At 40.9% G+C, this 22,267-nt stretch overlaps 1 pseudogene across 1 annotated transcript in view; it reads left to right on the forward strand.

Moving 5' to 3' along the window:
- LOC311237583 (store-operated calcium entry-associated regulatory factor-like) overlaps positions 1-22,267 on the forward strand; it is a 118,727-nt pseudogene that overhangs the window by 78,045 nt on the left and 18,415 nt on the right. Inside the window, exons 5-6 of the transcript XR_014620986.1 lie at positions 9,821-9,995; positions 16,403-16,488. The product of XR_014620986.1 is annotated as a store-operated calcium entry-associated regulatory factor-like (transcript). The remainder of the gene's footprint in view (positions 1-9,820; positions 9,996-16,402; positions 16,489-22,267) is intronic.

Raw genomic sequence — 22,267 nt, forward strand, 5'->3', positions numbered from 1 at the left:
GTAGGTCTACACATGGTAGTCTTTTTTCAAAGTGGACTACTTTTTATTTTGTTCCACAAATAAGGGAAGGACTCAAATATACCTGAATAGTTCAGGGTTTTATTTCAAAGTCGGTCTACAGACACCAGTGTTTTGTCTCCTCTTCTGTGTTTTATTTAAAAATAAGTCTACACAGCCAGTCTTTTTTCTCCTCTTCATAAGAGTTTGAGGTTTTACTTTGTTATAACAGGTAAAAACAGCAATAAAAAGTATTTTTCTTTTCCTTTTTGTTGCTTTATAATTCCATTAATGCAACAAACTGTGTGCTATATGTATAAAGTATAATAAATCCCAAATTACTTTGGGTATGCAATTGTCAGGCGTTTTATGCTAAATGTGGGGTCTGCTTGGGGATATATAAAACGTTATACACTGTTATCTTCATTTTAAGGGTAAATAGGTTGTGCGGCTCCCTGAGCATTTTATTTTGTGGGAGGGGGGGGGGGGGGGTGTCTCTTTTGATAGTAAAGGTTGCTGACCCCTGCTCTAACACATCCTTTACTTTATTCATAACAAAAATACTCTTGGGAATCTTTTTTTTAACATGTGCTATATGAGATTTCCATATTAGTTTATCATCCATAATTACACAAAGAAAATGAAATTCAGTAACTCGCCATATCAACTCCATCTATGGACAATACTATGTTAGGGGTTAGGGATTGTTTTGGTCACTCGTGTGCTCATTTTATGCCTGTCTTTTTTCAGTTGTGAAGCACTTTGAGCTGCAATTTTTGTATGAAAGGTGCTACCACACGGCATTACATATTGTTTTTCGGTTTAAAGGTTACTGATTTACTAGAGTGTACTCCTGAAATCATCGACAGATATCCCTCCGCCCACACCGCTATCATTCATATCGGAGCAAATGACGTAATGGCTAGACAATCCGCTAAACTCCAATCTGACTTTGAATCACTCATTCTCACTGTTGAGAGTCTGGGTAAAATATGCATTGTGTCCGGCCCCATTCCATCCATAGGTCGTGGATCTGAACGATTTAGCCGTTTGTTCTGGTTGCACCAATGGCTACAGACCTATTGTACTGCTACAGAACTTTGCCATATAAATAACTTTGATCTGCTCTGGTCCAGGAAAGACCATTACAGACCCGATGGCATCCATCCAAACATATCGGGGGTAAATGTGCTAAAGCATAACGTCATACAATGTGTAGCATCACTGGCCTGACAACTAGGCCTATCTGGCTCTGTAGACTATCTACAGAAGCAGCCTACCTACAAAGAAACACGCTGAGTGTCATCCCGGTTCTGACCACCAGAAGACCAATCAGTTCAGATTCAGTTCAGTTCAGAGTTTTTATTTGCCACATGGAATCATACAATCAGAGTTTCTTCATTACACAATCATAAATAACATTCCATGGACAAAAGGAGCAGGAAGAAGAATAAATCTTATAGTTACCTGCCCCTTATTCCTAAACTAAAGAAGTATTTACTTAATGGTCGGCATACAACCTAATTTACACAAATAATAATTCATACCATTATACAAGAAACTCACAATCCACAGTTAAACAAGAAAAAAATTAAATAATAATAATAATAAAGAATAAAAGAAAGAGAAAAAAAAGAAAAGAAAATATCTCACTATTCAGATCACATTCGATTTTCATACTGACTAAATATAATTTTTTTATAATTTTCTTTGAATTGATAAACACTATTACATCCCTTAAGCTCGCTATGGAGAGAATTCCACAACTTTACACCAATAACTGAAGGACACATCTGTTTAAGTGTGGTACGTGCAAACTGATGTTTAAAATTGTATTTTCTCCTACTAAACTCACTTTCTAAATGAAAAAGATGTTGTAGTTTTTCTGGCAGTGTATTATTTCTTGCCCTAAACATAATTAACATTGTTTGAAACTTAACCATGTCTTCAAGTTTAATTATTCTAGATTTAATAAATAATGTATTTGTGTGTTCTCGATAACTCACTTTATGTGTGATTCTTATGGCCCTCTTCTGTAGTATATATAATGGTTTTATATTGGTCCCATAAGTATTCCCCCATACTTCAACACAATAACTGATATTAGGTGAGATGAGTGAACAGTAGTGTTCTCATTGCCTCATACTCTAACACATCCTTTACTTTATTCATAACAAAAATACTCTTGGACATCTTTTTTTTAACGTGTGCTATGTGCGATTTCCATGTTAATTTATCATCCATAATCACACCAAGAAAACGAAATTCATTAACTCTCTCTATATCAACTCCATCTATTGTCAGTACTATATTTTCATCTAGTTTTCGATTGCCAAAAATCATAAATTTAGTTTTTTTCAGATTCAGTGATAGCTTATTTACATCAAACCATTTCTTTAGCTTTGTCATTTCATACACAATATATTCAGCTAGTTCCTTTAAATTATTTCCAGAGCAAAAAAATTGGTATCATCAGCAAACAAGACGATGTTTAATCAATTACTCATTGTCACGTCCCATATGTAAATCGAACCTAATCAATATCAGTGTTCAACCACAGACTGTCTCACGCCCCACTACAAAACCTGTACAGCTAAAACTAGCACTGTTCAACGTTAGAGCGCTGAAACAAAAATAATTTCTGATAAATGAACTCATAGTAAAAAATGGTGTACATTGTATGTTTTTAGTAGAGACATGGCTAGACAACATCACTGGTGTAGCAACACTGATTGAGACCTGCCCTTCCAATTTTAAATTCTATCAATCAAACAGACAGAGTGGGAGGGGAGGAGGAATAGCAGCCATCATCTCCACTCAATTTGTGTGCAGTGATATTGACCTGGGAACATTTTCATCATTTGAATACCTTGCTATTGTATTGAAAACAGAACTGCCAGTAGCAGGGTTAGAAATTAATTTTTTTTTCAAGGGCTTTTTTTGCCCCTCTTAATTGATTTTGGGGGGCTTTTTTTGTATTTCGGGGGCACAACATTTTTATAATGAAAATTAACATAAAGATTATAAAACATTGTTGACACTTTTTTTTACAGTCTTCGTCCCTATGTTTGATAACGTAATGTTAATGTCTCCATATATAGGGCTCTACGCTAACCTTTTCCCCAAGGAGCACATGTGCTCCTAAATAAAATGTTAATAAATAAAATCTAAATACAAATTTAGGAGCACACAAAGAAATTTAGGAGCACAGTGACAATTGTTCAAGTAACACACACACACACGATGTGTGACATGGCTTGGTTTCATGTTTTGAAACTTTTGAGGTACCTTCAATTATCTGTAAATAATACATACATACTCTATCTAAATAGATTAAATATGATTGTCCCTGAGGGCCTCTGGATCAATGAATGTCTAATATTGAATAATATTATTAGCTATTTTATTTTTAACATCCCTAATTCCAACAGTCAAGAGGCTTGTTTCAAATTGATACATGAAAAACCCCACACACGCAACAACATCCACCTCAAACACAACAAAAGAACAGAGCATCTCATGAACATATGTCATGGACTCTATATGGACTGTCAGCTGAACTCGCACCAATGCATAGGGAAATAGTCAGACATCCCAGAATTATTTCATAATACAAGTTTTGAATGGACGTTTGGATTAAAATCATCCCGAAGACAGCACTGGAACGTTTGTGAGTATAGGCTCTGGCCAGATCGATCAATGAAATACGTTGCGCGCTCAGCGCTGTGGAATGAAGGAAATGCGCATCGGGATCGGATTTGGATGTTATTCTTTGAAGTTGTGTTACAAATGGAACGGTCTTTCCCCGCCGAACACAAGTTACTTAACGTTACACAGGTCGCGCTATGCAGATGCTTAGCTTGCTAACGTTAAGTTACACTACGCATGCTTGATGAAAGCAGAGCTCTCTGTCTGTCTGCGTTCGCACCTCTCAAGCACCCTGCAACACGCAGCGGGCCCCGCCTCCCTCCCTCCTTGCATTCCACCCAAAAAATGAATTTCAGTCCAGTTTCTGAACTATTAACAGCGGAGCTGTTTTGTAATCTTCACTCGTCTCGCACACTGCAAGTAAATTATTTTTCCGGTTCGCACACACATATTATTAGGGGCAAATACGAGGGAAATGCTCGCACTGTAGAGCATATATATAATTATATATATAATTAGTAAACTGTCTGGGGCTTTTCTTGCCCCCCTTAACTGATTTTCGAGGGCATTTGGTCAATTTTCGAGGGCATTTTTGCCCCAAGCCCCCGTTAATTTCGAACCCTGGCCAGTAGTGTGTGTGACATTGTATCGACCACCAAAGTACTCGCCACTCTTCATACAGGAATTTTCAGAACTCATATCGATCTGCATTACCAGGTATGATCGAATCATTCTTAATGGAGATCTAAACATTCATATCAACAAAAAGGATGACCCCAGGGGTTGCGAGTTTCTGAACCTACTGGACAGTTTTGGACTGATGCAACATGTTCACGAGGCCACCCACCAACATGGCAACACTCTGGACCTACTAATAACAACAGGGCTAAACATTGAGAATGTATCAGTAAAACAAATTCCAATTTCTGACCATTATTGTGTGTTCTATGGTACAAGTCTAATATTACATAGGACCAGAAGCGAATTCCTAGTTCACAGAAGGCTTCTGGACGCTAGAGTTAAAGCAAAATTCTCTAGTATGATGAAATCATATGACCAATGCAGTGAATCCTCCTTAAATCAGCAAAACTTCCACAGCACCTTGTCAACAGTGTTAGATACTGTCGCCCCTCTGAAGGTTAAAAAGGTAAAAACTGAAATCTCTCCATGGTTAAATAAAACCAATGTTTTTTTTATTTTATTTTTTTTATCCACTTTTTCTCCCATTTTCTATATTTTCTCCCATCCCAATTTCGTATCATCCAATTCAACCCTCCCCTGTCACGAACGCAGTTTCTTGCCTCCCACAAGCCGGCTGCAATGTGGACTAAGTCATACATAGCACAAGTCCCCTCCGGTACTTGAGGTAACAGCAGTCGCATCTTTTCACCTGCGCAGCTCGATCTCTCAGTGGCGAGGAGTAACGCGTGGGAGGCTCACGCTGCCCCCGACACTTCCTGATTCATGCTTTTGTCTCAAGCCGGCTTGACTATTGTAATGCACTGTTAACTGGTCTTCCCAAAGCAACCATTGGGAAGCTTCAGCTTATCCAAAACTCTGCAGCTCGATTACTAACTCGTACAAAGAGAAGAGAACATACCACTCCAGTCCTAGCCACTCTGCACTGGCTTCCAATAACTCATAGAATTGATTTTAAGGTCCTTTTCCTGACATATAAAGCTCTTAATGAGCAAGGCCCAAAATACATAACAAATTCCCTAGTTAGTTATCTGCCCTCAAGAACGCTACGGTCATCCACTACAGGTTTATTAGACACACCCAGAAACCAAAAGAGGATCGGAAGTATGGCATTTGCCAACTATGCCCCAAAACTATGGAACACACTACCAACACACATCAGGAACGTCAGCTCCATACACATTTTTAAAGGAAAATTAAAAACGTACCTATACAGTCTAGCTTACAAATAGTGTACCATGCCTTAGGGAAAGCGAGTATCTTATTGAAATGTTTTTATTATTATGTTTATTTTTTATGTATTGATCTTTTACTGAAATGTTATTTTACTGTACTTTGCCTATTGCCATACTTTTATTACTGTTGTCTTATTAATGTGATGCTTTATTTTTAGTACCCGGAGCTGCTAACTGGCTAACGTTATGAGAGCTAACGTTGCTACCTGCTGTACCCGGAGCTGCTAACTGGCTAACGTTATGAGAGCTAACGTTGCTACCTACTGTACAAGTGCATTGGTTTAGTGCACTTCCTACTTCTTACTTCCGGTTGCTGCTAAACTAGTACAAGTGCATTGGTTTAGTGCATTTCCTACTTCCTAACTGGCTAATGTTATGAGAGCTAACGTTGCTACCTACTGTACAAGTGCATTGGTTTAGTGCACTTCCTACTTCCTACTTCCGGTTTCTGCTAAACAAGTACAAGTGCATTGGTTTAGTGCATTTCCTACTTCCTAACTGGCTGATTGATTGATTGATTGATTGATTGATTGATTGATTGATTGAAAACTTTATTAACAGATTGCAGAATGGGTACAATACAGTACAGCTCAATACACACAATTGTTAAGGGGATGCAGACCAGAGAAAGACTTTCGTCTTGTTTACATCAGGGTCCCCCATTTTCAATTCATCAGGACATATATGACATATATGACATACATGACATACATATAGTCAGTACTGCTACATCTATACATTTATGACATACCAGATTTGCAAATACAGTACTGTTTGTGATACAGAAGGAGTCAAGAAAAGGGAGTATATACATTTGACGTAGAAACTGTACATTGGAGGAGGTTGGGTGGGGGGGTTGGGTACACTGGGATATTGACAACCATACTGGGTAATCTACATTGGATGTGGTTGGGGGGGGGGGCACACTGTATAAACAAGCAAAACTGTACATTGAGGGGGGGGGAGACACTGTACAAACAAACAAAATTGTACATTGGACTATTGACAAAACCATACTAGGTAAATGACTGTACATTGGAGGGGGTTGGGTTAGGATATTTACAGGGGCCAGTGTTGAATTGCAGTCTCCCGTAGGTGTCCCTTGAGAGAGATTTTGAAAGTGGGTAGTGATCCACATTCCTTTACAGCTTTGGGTAGGGCGTTCCACATTGATGTGGCATAATTGCGAAACGTGTTTAGTCCCTTATTTGAGCCGAATCTGGGTTTAACATGATTTGTGGAGCTCCCTCTGGTGTTGTGATCGTGGTATTCACTGACCTTTGGGAAGTATTTTGACATGTACATGGGTACCTTGGTCGTGTAGTGTATCTTGTAGACCAGGCCCATTGCAAGTTGCTGTACTCTGTCGTCTACTCTAAGCCATCCTAGGTTGTCAAAGTGGGCAGGGGTGAGGTGGGTTCTAGGAGTAAGGTCAAGCAGTAGTCTGACCAGTTTGTTTTGAGATGTTTGTAATTTTGTTTTTAGCGCCTTTGAGGTGCTTTGGTACCATGAGGTGCAAGCATAGTCGTAGTACGTTATGAGAGCTAACGTTGCTACCTACTGTACAAGTGCATTGGTTTAGTGCACTTCCTACTTCCGGTTGCTACTGAACGGACGTGTTTGTGCGGACCTGTTCTCCCAAACTTTCTTGACTGTTTTCATTTTTATGTTATTTTTTCTTTAAAAAAAACATTTTTTAACCATTGATCTTAACTGATCACTGTGACTTTATTGCTTTTATCGTTATATATGCCTATGTTTGTGTACAGCACTTTGACCTACATGACATGTATGAAAGGTGCTTACTTACTTACTTACTTACTTACTTACTTACTTACTTACTTACTTACTTACTTACTTACTTACTTACTTACTTACTTACTTACTTACTTACTTACTTACTTACTTACTTACTTACTTACTTACTATACAAATAAAGTATACGTATCCGATTCAAGGCCCTCGACCTAGCATACCGTGCGGCAAAGGGAACCGCTCCCGCCTACCTCCGGTCAATGGTCTCTAACTACACACCCTCAAGACCCCTACGCTCTGCATCTTCTGGCCGCCTCAGACCTACTCCTATCCAAGCTCCGGGAGGGTCATCAAAGAGAAGCCGCCTATTCTCAGTTCATGGTGGAATGAACTACCCACCCCAGTTAGGACAGCCGAATCCCGTCCAATCTTTCGCCATCGACTAACGACGCACTTCTTCAACCAGTATCTAAAAAATAAATAAAAATAAAACCAACCCTAACTAACCTTACTGTCATGGACTTGTCCTAATATACTAACCTACACTGTAACACGCAACACTTTGATGAACATTGTTACTCAGCTGATAGAGTTGTGCCCTTCCTGATGACTTGTTGTACAGAACTTGTAAGTCGCTTTGGATAAAAGCGTCAGCTAAATGACTAAATGTAAATGTAAAGTGTATTATTATTATTTAACAGTAGAATGAATGGTTACGGTTAGGGATTGATTTGGTCACTTAAAGGAACACGCCAACTTTTTGGGAAATTAACTTATTTACCATCTACCCTGGAGCCAGACCAGGCTGCAGAAACAAATTAGTGGGGGGGCATAAAATGTTCTCGGGGGGGCACAATGGTTTTTCAACACAGGTTCCCTTTTATACGTTTCAGCTGGGACAGCGGCGCTGTGGCTTGCTTGGCGCTGCCCACGGTGCTGAACTAAACAGCAGAGGGGCAATTGAAAAATCTAATTTCTCTCTATCTTAAGAACTTTCACTTATACAAAAACAGACTGAACGGATATATATAACAGACCTGCTGGGGCAGCGGACTGAGAGCAGGGGACACAAACAGGCTGGATAAGATGGTCAAGAAGGCCAGTAGCGTGGTTGGGGTGGAGCTGGACTCTAGCGAGGGTGGCGGAGAGGAGGAACCTTGCTAAGCTCCAGGCCATCAGGGAAAACCCCTCCCACCCACTATACACAGACTTGGCTGACAGGAGGAGCATGTTATAGGCTCACACTACCTAAATGCAGCACTGAACGGCACAGGAAGTCCTTCATTCCGACAGCCATCAGACTATACAATGCATCACTGTGCCTCACTGCATCACTGAGCACAGAGTGACAATTACCATCTTCCTGGACTCTTACTTTTTAAACAGCACTGTGCATTATTACACCTACTGTAGACTTCAGTATATTTTTACTGTATTTATTTACTGCATCTTTTATTCTATTTTTATTCTATTTCATTTTATTCTATTCTTAGGCCATTTGTTTTGTTATTCTTATTTGTGACTTGTTCTGTCTAAATGTTTAATGTTGAGTGATTTGCAGTGTCAAATTTCCCTCAGGATAATACATTTCTATTCTATTCTATATCTTTGAAAAGTCTCCATTTATTCAACACTTCTGAATTCACTGGCAAACTGAACTGAACTGACAAAAATAAGGTGCATAAAAAAGCAAACAAAATTCCTCCACAGGCTACTCACCATCATAAGTAGAGAGGCAAGCGGTGTTTGGGGACAGAGTGAAATCTTCTTAAAACAATGCCCCTCCACTCATTCCTGAACTTTTTTGTTAAGTCCTTCTCAAATGCCAACTGAATTAAATTGGCCTTAGTTGCGTCGATGAAGCATACTAAGGCGATGTTTTGTAATGACGTTTTTGAGGGTAGAAAACGAATTCTCACAGAGTGCCGTGCTAGCTTCAGTAGTGTTGTTGTTGACATCAGTGCCCACTAGGGCTGTCCCCGACTAAGGATTTGGATAGTTGACTTTGATTGATTTTTTTTTTTTTTTTTTTTTATCAGGGTGGGCACAGCTGACTCAGTGGGCGGGCCCGGCCCCCTAATGCCCGCCCATGGCGCCGGGACTGCCTGGAGCAGATACCCTTTTCTTCTCTGTGCATGCATTAGGCTCAGGGAACAGCCCCACTGTTGGCAGTAGATAATACGACATATATATCTGTATATAATACCAGGGTGGCTGTACATACTGTATGTACATGTATAGTGATATTATTGATAGAGTATATATATGCGTCTTTGGGTTATTGAAATGCACTATATAAATAAAAGGAATTATTATTATGATACACAGAGATCCAGTTGCAGATCAGATATAAAAATGTTCTCATCTATTTCTTGTTCTTTATTCTCATATTTTATTTGTATTTGATATTGTATTCCTGTTATCCTACCTCTCATTCCTGATGATACCTGGATGGGGTTGAATAACGGTGTCTCTTATCCTTCTAGGCCCGTCCTCGCCAGGCTGTGCCGGTGCTAACCCAGGCTATGGCTTCCACAGTAACTTCACCCATGGACCGCATTACCCAGGAGGCCGTGCTGTGCCAGGCTCAGGGACAGGAGGTGGCTTCTGGACAGGCCTGGGAACAGGAGGCATGCTGGGATACCTGTTTGGTAGCCAGAGGTTAGTGGAGGGGTGGAGAGAGTGAGAGAAGGAGGGATGTGTGGAGGGAGAAAGGGGTGGAGGGAGGGAGGGAGGGAGGGGGGCGTGGATAGATGGAGGGATAGATGGAGAGGGATATATAGATGGAGGGAGGGATATATGGTTGGAGAGAGGGATAGATGGTTGGCGAGATAGAGGGATATATGGTTGGAGAGAGGGATAGATGGTTGGAGAGATAGAGAGAGGGATAGATGGTTGGAGAGATAGAGAGAGGGATAGATGGTTGGAGAGAGGGATAGATGGATGGAGAGAGGGATAGATGGAGGGATATATGGTTGGAGAGAGGGATGGATGGATGGAGAGAGGGATGGATGGTTGGAGAGAGGGATAGATGGAGAGATAGAGAGGGATAGATGGATGGAGAGAGGGATAGATAGATATAGAGAGGGATAGATGGAGAGATAGAGAGAGGGATAGATGGATGGAGAGAGGGATAGAGCCAGGAACACGGTCTACCTATAATCTACTACCCAGTTGTTAAGATTATTTAACAATAATCAGGTTAGGCTGTGGGCTAGCGGTTAGGTTAGGTTAGGGTGTGGGCTAGTGGTTAGGTTAGGCTGTGGGCTAGTGGTTAGGTTAGGTTAGGCTGTGGGGTAGTGGTTAGGTTAGGGTGTGGGGTAGTGGTTAGGTTAGGTTAGGGTGTGGGGTAGTGGTTAGGTTAGGCTGTGGGGTAGTGGTTAGGTTAGGCTGTGGGCTAGCGGTTAGGTTAGGGTGTGGGGTAGTGGTTAGGTTAGGTTAGGGTGTGGGGTAGTGGTTAGGTTAGGCTGTGGGGTAGTGGTTAGGTTAGGCTGTGGGGTAGTGGTTAGGTTAGGTTAGGCTGTGGGGTAGTGGTTAGGTTAGGTTGTGGGGTAGTGGTTAGGTTAGGCTGTGGGCTAGCGGTTAGGTTAGGGTGTGGGCTAGCGGTTAGGTTAGGTTAGGGTGTGGGCTAGCGGTTAGGTTAGGTTAGGGTGTGGGCTAGCGGTTAGGTTAGGTTAGGGTGTGGGGTAGCGGTTAGGTTAGGTTAGGGTGTGGGGTAGCGGTTAGGTTAGGTTAGGGTGTGGGGTAGCGGTTAGGTTAGGTTAGGTGTGTGGGGTAGTGGTTAGGTTAGGTGTGTGGGATAGTGGTTAGGTTAGGTTAGGTGTGTGGGCTAGTGGTTAGGTTAGGTTAGGTGTGTGGGATAGTGGTTAGGTTAGGTGTGTGGGATAGTGGTTAGGTGTGTGGGGTAGTGGTTAGGTTAGGTGTGTGGGGTAGTGGTTAGGTTAGGTTAGGTGTGTGGGATAGTGGTTAGGTTAGGTTAGGTGTGTGGGATAGTGGTTAGGTTAGGTGTGTGGGATAGTGGTTAGGTTAGGTGTGTGGGGTAGTGGTTAGGTTAGGTTAGGGTGTGGGCTAGTGGTTAGGTTAGGTTAGGGTGTGGGCTAGCGGTTAGGTTAGGTTAGGTGTGGGCTAGCGGTTAGGTTAGGTTAGGGTGTGGGCTAGCGGTTAGGTTAGGTTAGGTGTGGGCTAGCGGTTAGGTTAGGTTAGGGTGTGGGCTAGTGGTTAGGTTAGGGTGTGGGGTAGTGGTTAGGTTAGGTTAGGTGTGGGCTAGCGGTTAGGTTAGGTTAGGGTGTGGGCTAGTGGTTAGGTTAGGTGTGTGGGATAGTGGTTAGGTTAGGTTAGGTGTGTGGGATAGCGGTTAGGTTAGGTGTGTGGGATAGTGGTTAGGTTAGGTTAGGTGTGTGGGATAGTGGTTAGGTTAGGTTAGGGTGTGGGCTAGCGGTTAGGTTAGGGTGTGGGCTAGTGGTTAGGTTAGGGTGTGGGATAGTGGTTAGGTTAGGGTGTGGGGTAGCGGTTAGGTTAGGTGTGTGGGATAGTGGTTAGGTTAGGTTAGGGTGTGGGGTAGCGGTTAGGTTAGGTTAGGTGTGGGCTAGCGGTTAGGTTAGGTTAGGGTGTGGGCTAGTGGTTAGGTTAGGTGTGTGGGATAGTGGTTAGGTTAGGTTAGGTGTGTGGGATAGCGGTTAGGTTAGGTGTGTGGGCTAGTGGTTAGGTTAGGGTGTGGGATAGTGGTTCGGTTAGGTTAGGGTGTGGGCTAGTGGTTAGGTTAGGGTGTGGGGTAGCGGTTAGGTTAGGTGTGTGGGGTAGTGGTTAGGTTAGGTGTGTGGGATAGTGGTTAGGTTAGGTTAGGTGTGTGGGCTAGTGGTTAGGTTAGGTGTGTGGGATAGTGGTTAGGTTAGGTGTGTGGGGTAGTGGTTAGGTTAGGTGTGTGGGGTAGTGGTTAGGTTAGGTGTGTGGGGTAGTGGTTAGGTTAGGTTAGGTGTGTGGGATAGTGGTTAGGTTAGGTGTGTGGGATAGTGGTTAGGTTAGGTGTGTGGGGTAGTGGTTAGGTTAGGTTAGGGTGTGGGCTAGCGGTTAGGTTAGGTTAGGTGTGGGCTAGCGGTTAGGTTAGGTTAGGGTGTGGGCTAGCGGTTAGGTTAGGTTAGGTGTGGGCTAGCGGTTAGGTTAGGTTAGGGTGTGGGCTAGTGGTTAGGTTAGGGTGTGGGCTAGTGGTTAGGTTAGGTTAGGGTGTGGGCTAGTGGTTAGGTTAGGTGTGGGCTAGCGGTTAGGTTAGGTTAGGTGTGTGGGATAGTGGTTAGGTTAGGTTAGGGTGTGGGATAGCGGTTAGGTTAGGTGTGTGGGATAGTGGTTAGGTTAGGTGTGTGGGATAGTGGTTAGGTTAGGTGTGTGGGATAGTGGTTAGGTTAGGTGTGGGCTAGCGGTTGGGTTAGGGTGTGGGCTAGCGGTTAGGTTAGGTGTGTGGGGTAGTGGTTAGGTTAGGTTAGGGTGTGGGCTAGTGGTTAGGTTAGGTTAGGGTGTGGGCTAGCGGTTAGGTTAGGGTGTGGGCTAGCGGTTAGGTTAGGGTGTGGGCTAGCGGTTAGGTTAGGGTGTGGGCTAGTGGTTAGGTTAGGTTAGGGTGTGGGCTAGTGGTTAGGTTAGGTTAGGGTGTGGGCTAGTGGTTAGGTTAGGTTAGGGTGTGGGATAGCGGTTAGGTTAGGGTGTGGGCTAGTGGTTAGGTTAGGTTAGGGTGTGGGGTAGTGGTTAGGTTAGGTTAGGGTGTGGGGTAGTGGTTAGGTTAGGTTAGGTGTGTGGGATATCGGTTAGGTTAGGTTAGGGTGTGGGCTAGCGGTTAGGTTAGGGTGTGGGCTAGCGGTTAGGTTAGGTTAGGGTGTGGGGTAGCAGTTAAATATATAGGAGGACTTTTTTTATTGAAACTAGATTATTCTGTAAACATGTTGAAAACATATGGCACCTTGAAAGCGATGGACTGTATTTAACAGCTGTTATATAACTAGTGATATGATGGTAAGGACGGTGTTAACAGCTGTTATATAACTAGTGATATGATGGTAAGGACGGTGTTAACAGCTGTTATATAACTAGTGATATGATGGTAAGGACGGTGTTAACAGCTGTTATATAACTAGTGATATGATGGTAAGGACGGTGTTAACAGCTGTTATATAACTAGTGATATGATGGTAAGGACGGTGTTAACAGCTGTTATATAACTAGTGATATGATGGTAAGGACGGTGTTAACAGCTGTTATATAACTAGTGATATGATGGTAAGGACGGTGTTAACAGCTGTTATATAACTAGTGATATGATGGTAAGGACGGTGTTAACAGCTGTTATATAACTAGTGATATGATGGTAAGGACGGTGTTAACAGCTGTTATATAACTAGTGATATGATGGTAAGGACGGTGTTAACAGCTGTTATATAACTAGTGATATGATGGTAAGGACGGTGTTAACAGCTGTTATATAACTAGTGATATGATGGTAAGGACGGTGTTAACAGCTGTTATATAACTAGTGATATGATGGTAAGGACGGTGTTAAGCGCTGTTATATAACTAGTGATATGATGGTAAGGACGGTGTTAACAGCTGTTATATAACTAGTGATATGATGGTAAGGACGGTGTTAACCGCTGTTATATAACTAGTGATATGATGGTAAGGACGGTGTTAACAGCTGTTATATAACTAGTGATATGATGGTAAGGACGGTGTTAACAGCTGTTATATAACTAGTGATATGATGGTAAGGACGGTGTTAACAGCTGTTATATAACTAGTGATATGATGGTAAGGACGGTGTTAACAGCTGTTATATAACTAGTGATATGATGGTAAGGACGGTGTTAACAGCTGTTATATAACTAGTGATATGATGGTAAGGACGGTGTTAACAGCTGTTATATAACTAGTGATATGATGGTAAGGACGGTGTTAACAGCTGTTATATAACTAGTGATATGATGGTAAGGACGGTGTTAACAGCTGTTATATAACTAGTGATATGATGGTAAGGACGGTGTTAAGCGCTGTTATATAACTAGTGATATGATGGTAAGGACGGTGTTAACAGCTGTTATATAACTAGTGATATGATGGTAAGGACGGTGTTAACAGCTGTTATATAACTAGTGATATGATGGTAAGGACGGTGTTAACAGCTGTTATACAACTAGTGATATGATGGTAAGGACGGTGTTAAGCGCTGTTATATAACTAGTGATATGATGGTAAGGACGGTGTTAACAGCTGTTATATAACTAGTGATATGATGGTAAGGACGGTGTTAACAGCTGTTATATAACTAGTGATATGATGGTAAGGACGGTGTTAACTGCTGTTATATAACTAGTGATATGATGGTAAGGACGGTGTTAACAGCTGTTATATAACTAGTGATATGATGGTAAGGACGGTGTTAACAGCTGTTATATAACTAGTGATATGATGGTAAGGACGGTGTTAACAGCTGTTATATAACTAGTGATGGTAAGGACGGTGTTAACAGCTGTTATATAACTAGTGATATGATGGTAAGGACGGTGTTAACTGCTGTTATATAACTAGTGATATGATGGTAAGGACGGTGTTAACAGCTGTTATATAACTAGTGATATGATGGTAAGGACGGTGTTAACAGCTGTTATATAACTAGTGATATGATGGTAAGGACGGTGTTAACAGCTGTTGTATAACTAGTGATATGATGGTAAGGACGGTGTTAAGCGCTGTTATATAACTAGTGATATGATGGTAAGGACGGTGTTAACAGCTGTTATATAACTAGTGATATGATGGTAAGGACGGTGTTAACAGCCGTTATATAACTAGTGATATGATGGTAAGGACGGTGTTAACAGCTGTTATATAACTAGTGATATGATGGTAAGGACGGTGTTAACAGCTGTTATATAACTAGTGATATGATGGTAAGGACGGTGTTAAGCGCTGTTATATAACTAGTGATATGATGGTAAGGACGGTGTTAACAGCTGTTATATAACTAGTGATATGATGGTAAGGACGGTGTTAACAGCTGTTATATAACTAGTGATATGATGGTAAGGACGGTGTTAACAGCTGTTATATAACTAGTGATATGATGGTAAGGGCGGTGTTAACCGCTGTTATATAACTAGTGATATGATGGTAAGGACGGTGTTAACAGCTGTTATATAACTAGTGATATGATGGTAAGGACGGTGTTAAGCGCTGTTATATAACTAGTGATATGATGGTAAGGACGGTGTTAACAGCTGTTATATAACTAGTGATATGATGGTAAGGACGGTGTTAAGCGCTGTTATATAACTAGTGATATGATGGTAAGGACGGTGTTAACAGCTGTTATATAACTAGTGATATGATGGTAAGGACGGTGTTAACAGCTGTTATATAACTAGTGATATGATGGTAAGGACGGTGTTAACAGCTGTTATATAACTAGTGATATGATGGTAAGGACGGTGTTAACAGCTGTTATATAACTAGTGATATGATGGTAAGGACGGTGTTAACAGCTGTTATATAACTAGTGATATGATGGTAAGGACGGTGTTAACAGCTGTTATATAACTAGTGATATGATGGTAAGGACGGTGTTAACAGCTGTTATATAACTAGTGATATGATGGTAAGGACGGTGTTAACAGCTGTTATATAACTAGTGATATGATGGTAAGGACGGTGTTAACAGCTGTTATATAACTAGTGATATGATGGTAAGGACGGTGTTAACAGCTGTTATATAACTAGTGATATGATGGTAAGGACGGTGTTAACAGCTGTTATATAACTAGTGATATGATGGTAAGGACGGTGTTAACAGCTGTTATATAACTAGTGATATGATGGTAAGGACGGTGTTAACCGCTGTTATATAACTAGTGATATGATGGTAAGGACGGTGTTAACAGCTGTTATATAACTAGTGATATGATGGTAAGGACGGTGTTAACCGCTGTTATATAACTAGTGATATGATGGTAAGGACGGTGTTAACCGCTGTTATATAACTAGTGATATGAGGGTTAGTATATAACCCTAACACTAGTGCTGTGTGTTTCCAGGGGCCAGCCTCATAGCTACACCAACTACAACAACCCCAGACCTCATGTCCCTCAGCCCTTCAGCTCTGGAACCCATACTGCGACAGGTACACTGCTTTTTTATTATTTGACCTTTCTTAACCTTTCTTTTTATTTCATTATTTTACCTTTTATTTGTTTGACCTTTTATTTACCTTTCCTTTAATTTCATTATTTTACCTTTTATTTACCTTTCTTTCTACTTCATTATTCAACCTTTTATTTATCCAGCAGTAACTGGTTTGATGAAAATGTAAATTGAAATACCATATAGATCAGTGTTTCGCAACTGGTGGGTCGCGACCCAAAAGTGGGTCGCTGGGCCATTTTGAGTGGGTCGCGGATGTGTGTATATAAAAAAAATTAAACGTTTTTTTTTTTTTTTTTTTTTTTGCACTACCTATCTTTGTGAAAGTGGCTTCTCAGCTCTGGTCCAGCTGAAGACAAAGCAGAGGAACAGATTGGACATTGAGCATGACCTCAGAGTTGTTTTGTCTACCATCACCCCAGACTTTGAGACTCTTGTCCGGAGCAAACAACATCCCCAGTTATCCCATTAGTTCCCTGGGATGTTAAGCTAAGAAGTCTGCTAAGAAGGATATATTATTTATTATTATTATTATTATTATTATTATTATTATTATTATTATTATTATTATTATTATTATTATTATTATTATTATTATTATTTTATTTCATTGTGTTTTCAGCCGTAGTTGCACTTTTGTTGCAACCCCAGTTATTCCATTAGTTCCCCCAAACTTACTGTAGGTCTGTTATGTTAAGCTAAGAAGTCTGCTAAGAAGCATAATTATTTATTATTATTATTTTATTTCATTGGGTTTTTAGCCCTAGCTGCACTTTTGTTGCAACCCAGTTATCCCATTAGTTCCCCCAAACGCTAAGAAGTCTGCTAGGAAGCATAATTATTTATTATTATTATTTTATTTCATTGGGTTTTTAGCCCTAGCTGCACTTTTGTTGCAACCCAGTTATCCCATTAGTTCCCCCAAACGCTAAGAAGTCTGCTAGGAAGCATAATTATTTATTATTATTATTTTATTTCATTGGGTTTTTAGCCCTAGTTGCACTTTTGTTGCACTTTTTTGTGTTTATTTCATGTTTTTAACAGTGCATGAAAGATTGTGTATTACTGCAATATTCTTTTTTTAATAAATCAGTGTTTCAAAAATTTGGGTCGCGACTTAATGACTAAGGAAAATGTTGGGTCCCGAGGCTAGACCAGTTGAGAACCACTGATTAACAGATGATCTTGTTAATAAGCTGCAACAAAAATGGTTTCTTCTACAGAAACAAAACCAGCTTCTCCATGTGAAAAAACAAAGGAGTTCCAGACACTATTCATGTATAAAAAAGCTTTAATAAGTCTCTTAGTTCATATTAGAACACGGCGCAAGTGGACTAGAGAGAGAGAGTGTCCGCTCGCGGCGCGAGTCTAGAGAGGAGAGACTGTCATTATGAGCGCGGCGCAAGTGGACTAGAGAGAGAGAGCGAGAGAGAGAGTGTCCGCTCGCGGCGCGAGTCTAGAGAGGAGAGACTGTCATGAGCGCGGCGCAAGTGGACTAGAGAGAGAGAGCGAGAGATGAGATATGGATGGATGAAACACAAAGTCTTCTTCCCACCTGCCCAGATATAGAGCTGCACAGGAAGGACTAGAGAGTAGAGAGAGAGTAGAGAGAGCGAGAGAGAGAGTGTCCGCTCGCGGCGCGAGTCTAGAGAGGAGAGACTGTCATTATGAGCGCGGCGCAAGTGGACTAGAGAGAGAGAGCGAGAGAGAGAGTGTCCGCTCGCGGCGCGAGTCTAGAGAGGAGAGACTGTCATTATGAGCGCGGCGCAAGTGGACTAGAGAGAGAGAGCGAGAGAGAGAGTGTCCGCTCGCGGCGCGAGTCTAGAGAGGAGAGACTGTCATTATGAGCGCGGCGCAAGTGGACTAGAGAGAGAGAGCGAGAGAGAGAGTGTCCGCTCGCGGCGCGAATCTAGAGAGGAGAGACTGTCATTATGAGCGCGGCGCAAGTGGACTAGAGAGATAGAGCGAGAGATGAGATATGGATGGATGAAACACAAAGTCTTCTTCCCACCTGCCCAGATATAGAGCTGCACAGGAAGGACCATTGAGTAGAGAGTAGAGAGAGAGTAGAGAGAGAGTAGAGAGAGAGAGAGAGAGAGAGAGTGTCCGCTCACGGCGCGAGTCTAGAGAGGAGAGACTGTCATTACGCAAGCGGCGCGAGTCTGACTTCAGAGCCACACTGAATGCACTGTAGGCTACTTTGCTTCCTGGATTAGGTACTATAGTTCAATTGAAACGGACCGAGTCCCAACTTTTCAAGAGGACCATGGTTCGGTTGTTTGGTCCTCAAAATAGTTCGGTTTGTGTTCACACCTCTACAAAAAAAACAGACTATTCATTTAAGTGGACCAAACAGGGTAGGTGTGAACGCGCCCTCAAGGTCCTCCCATAGTCGAGCGGACTGCACACGGACTGGACTCCGCGGAGGTCCACTGGACTCATTGAGCTTTCATAGTCGATCGTACCTCAGCGGACCTCCACGGACCAATTTCCTACATGTCTCGCGCCAGTTTACTACATTTCCCCACAATTCTTTCGCGCTGTTTACACTTCTGTTATGGCGTCATTATCAGATGATGAAGAAGAGCTGCTCTGTTTACTGGCTTTAATAATAATCTTTATAGTCCCGGAGTGATGTATCATATAAATGTCTGTATTTCTGTACTTCATTTGCCAGTCTCTCTTCAAAATGTGCGTCTATCTGCCATCGTTTTTACCACAAGATGGCGATGGCGTCAAGGGCAAATCTCAAACTCTCCTCGCGCGGTGTCACATTTAATGCAGGTCATGGTCAACAAGATAGTGTAAAATATTATAAATATGTATAAAATAGAAAGTCAAGTACGTAAACAAGTGTAAACAAAACACAATTTTTTTCTATATACAGTATATGTACAGTCTATACTTCTGTACAGTCTATACAGTCAGCTACTATACAGTACAGTGTAGAATGGTGATGTATAGCTTAGCTTGTGGTGCCACCTTGTGGTGGTGAGGTGCACTGAGGTGCATGGGATTGATGCCAAATATATAAATATAATATAAAGTATAAATATAAAGTGTGTGTTAGTGTCTAAGTGGGTAAAGTGGGTGCTACAGTGTGTTGTTTATTTAAAGTGAGTGTGTGCGTGTGGATGTGTGTGTTGTGGGTGTAATTGATGGTCTGTTATTTTCATTGTTCATTGAGCATCCATTGAGCATGCATTATAGGTTACATAATACTTCAATTGGAAGCTATATACACATATATACAAGCTATATACATATTTTTTAACTAGAATAGCAAAACACCAACAAAACAGGTAGAAAGATACTCTCATATTTACAAAAAATAAACCATATCAATGGTATCATTTATCCCTGGATAAGACATGGCTTTGAGTCTGTATATCCAGCGACTAGATCAGTGGTGGCCAACCAGTCGGAGACTAAGAGCCACAAAAATGACTGTGGTACCACAAAGAGCCATGTACAAGCCAAGAGCAATGTACAGTCATTTACCTAGTATGGTTTTGTCAATAGTCCAATGTACAATTTTGTTTGTTTGTACAGTGTCTCCCCCCCCCCCTCAATGTACAGTTTTGCTTGTTTATACAGTGTGCCCCCCCCCCCCCCACCCAACCTCCTCCAATGTACAGTTTCTACGTCAAATGTATATACTCCCTTTTCCTGACTCCTTCTGTATCACAAACAGTACTGTATTTGCAAATCTGGTATGTCATAAATGTATAGATGTAGCAGTACTGACTATCTGTATGTCATGTATGTCATATATGTCCTGATGAATTGAAAATGGGGGACCCTGATGTAAACAAGACGAAAGTCTTTCTCTGGTCTGCATCCCCTTAACAATTGTGTGTATTGAGCTGTACTGTATTGTACCCATTCTGCAATCTGTTAATAAAGTTTTCAATCAATCAATCAAGCCACACCATAAATACCAGCGTTTCTCAACCTTTTTTTTCAGTCACGGCACCCTTCATGTGTTTATAGGTGTCACCCTCTGGCCTCTGAAGTTGCTCATGTCTTTTTTATTTGGGCCTCACAGGCTTAAAAGTAAGACTCACGGTTGCAAAATTACAAAATCACTTTTAGCCATTTAAAAAGATAATGTTTATTTAAAAAAATGTAAGCACATGTATTGGTCATGTTGTTCAGCCTCACAATGCTATTTGATAGTAAATGTGTTTATATGTCCCACCCTCTGGCCTCTGAAGTTGCTAATGTCTTTTTAATTTGGGCCTCACAGTTAACCTCTTAAGCCCGAGATATACAGTAAAAGTGTATATTTTCAGCATTACGTTTGTTTACCAATTATTTTATTAGTATTAGTGAAATATAAGATTATAGAAATCTCAGGGCATTGAGTCGGAAACCGGCACATATTGACAGGAGGAAGTGGCACATCCAAAAGTGAGTGTAGTCTTTTGAAGGAAGAGACTCAGGGCTTTCGAATTTCGAAAAACTACCCTACCCAGCTCACACCAGCCCCTGTCAATCATCTGACTTCTGGATGAACTTTTTTATTTCTCTTATTTTTTGGGATTATCTCCCACAAACCTGAACGGTATTGCCATAAAACAGAACGCAGTTAGTTTATCTACCTTTCTGTGAAAGTCTTGCAAAAAAACTGTGTTGCAATACGATGAAAAATTGTATTTTTTTTTAAAATTTACATTATAAAAAAGATGGCAGAATTCAGTACTGTATCTACAAAACCTTCTGTTTAATCATCTTCCCTTTATTCATTTGCTTAGATTTTTCAGGTCTGGTCAATTTTAGCATGGTGTTATTCAGTCAAAGATTTTTTATTTATTTATTTTTTTTTAATATAATTGATATTTTCCTTTGGTTCATTACAATTTACTCAAGCCTAACAGACACACTATTTCTGACACTGATCCATATATGTCCCTAGATTCAGATACCAAGAACATGCAAATGGACCATTTGAAAACAAATTGTAAATGTTTATTCTACGTCCTTATGGAATGAGTCACATAAAAAAAAAGAGCTTGTAAAAGAAATGGAACTGTCAGCATGTTTATCCATATAATGTTTGACCATAGCAGAGACACAGTTTTGAACCTTAGCTGCATATCTATGCTTACTAAGTGCCGTTTGGTGCGGCCAACATAGAAAGCATCACATGGAGAACAACACAGTATATAAATAACATGGGTAGTTTTACAGTTTATAAAATGTCTCGTTGTGTATACCTGCTGTGTTCTGGGATGGGTGAAGCCCTTACAGTTCACCACAGTGTCACACTGCTTACAGTGGCCACACTGAAACGTTCCATTAGGGACTTTAGGCAGCCATGTCAGGGCTGTACGTTAACTTTTTTTGCACATAGCACTGGTGCTACAGAGGTTGATAGTTTTGTAGCACAGGCCAAAATCTTGTAGCACAAGTATAAAACGTGTTATATTTGTAACAGTCACAAATGTGCCTATTGTATTTGTGTTATTTAGTTGCAGTGCCATGTTTGGCTGTCATTTATTCATATATGAATTGAAAATGGGGGACCCTGATGGAAACAAGACAAACGTCTTTCTCAGGTCTGCATCCCCTTAACAATTGTATGTATTGAGCCGTACTGTATTGTACCCATTCTGCAATCTGTTAAATAAAGTTTTCATTCATTCATTCATTCATTCATTCATTCATTCATTCATTCATAGTATATCGCCATGTGTTATTATTACTATGATACTCTCATATGCTATTTTCAATTAATATCATAAACAACATAAGGA

The sequence above is a fragment of the Notolepis coatsorum genome, assembly GCF_963971535.1.
Source record: "Notolepis coatsorum genome assembly, contig: SUPER_11_unloc_1, whole genome shotgun sequence".
In the NCBI taxonomy this organism is placed as follows: Eukaryota; Metazoa; Chordata; class Actinopteri; order Aulopiformes; family Paralepididae; genus Notolepis; species Notolepis coatsorum.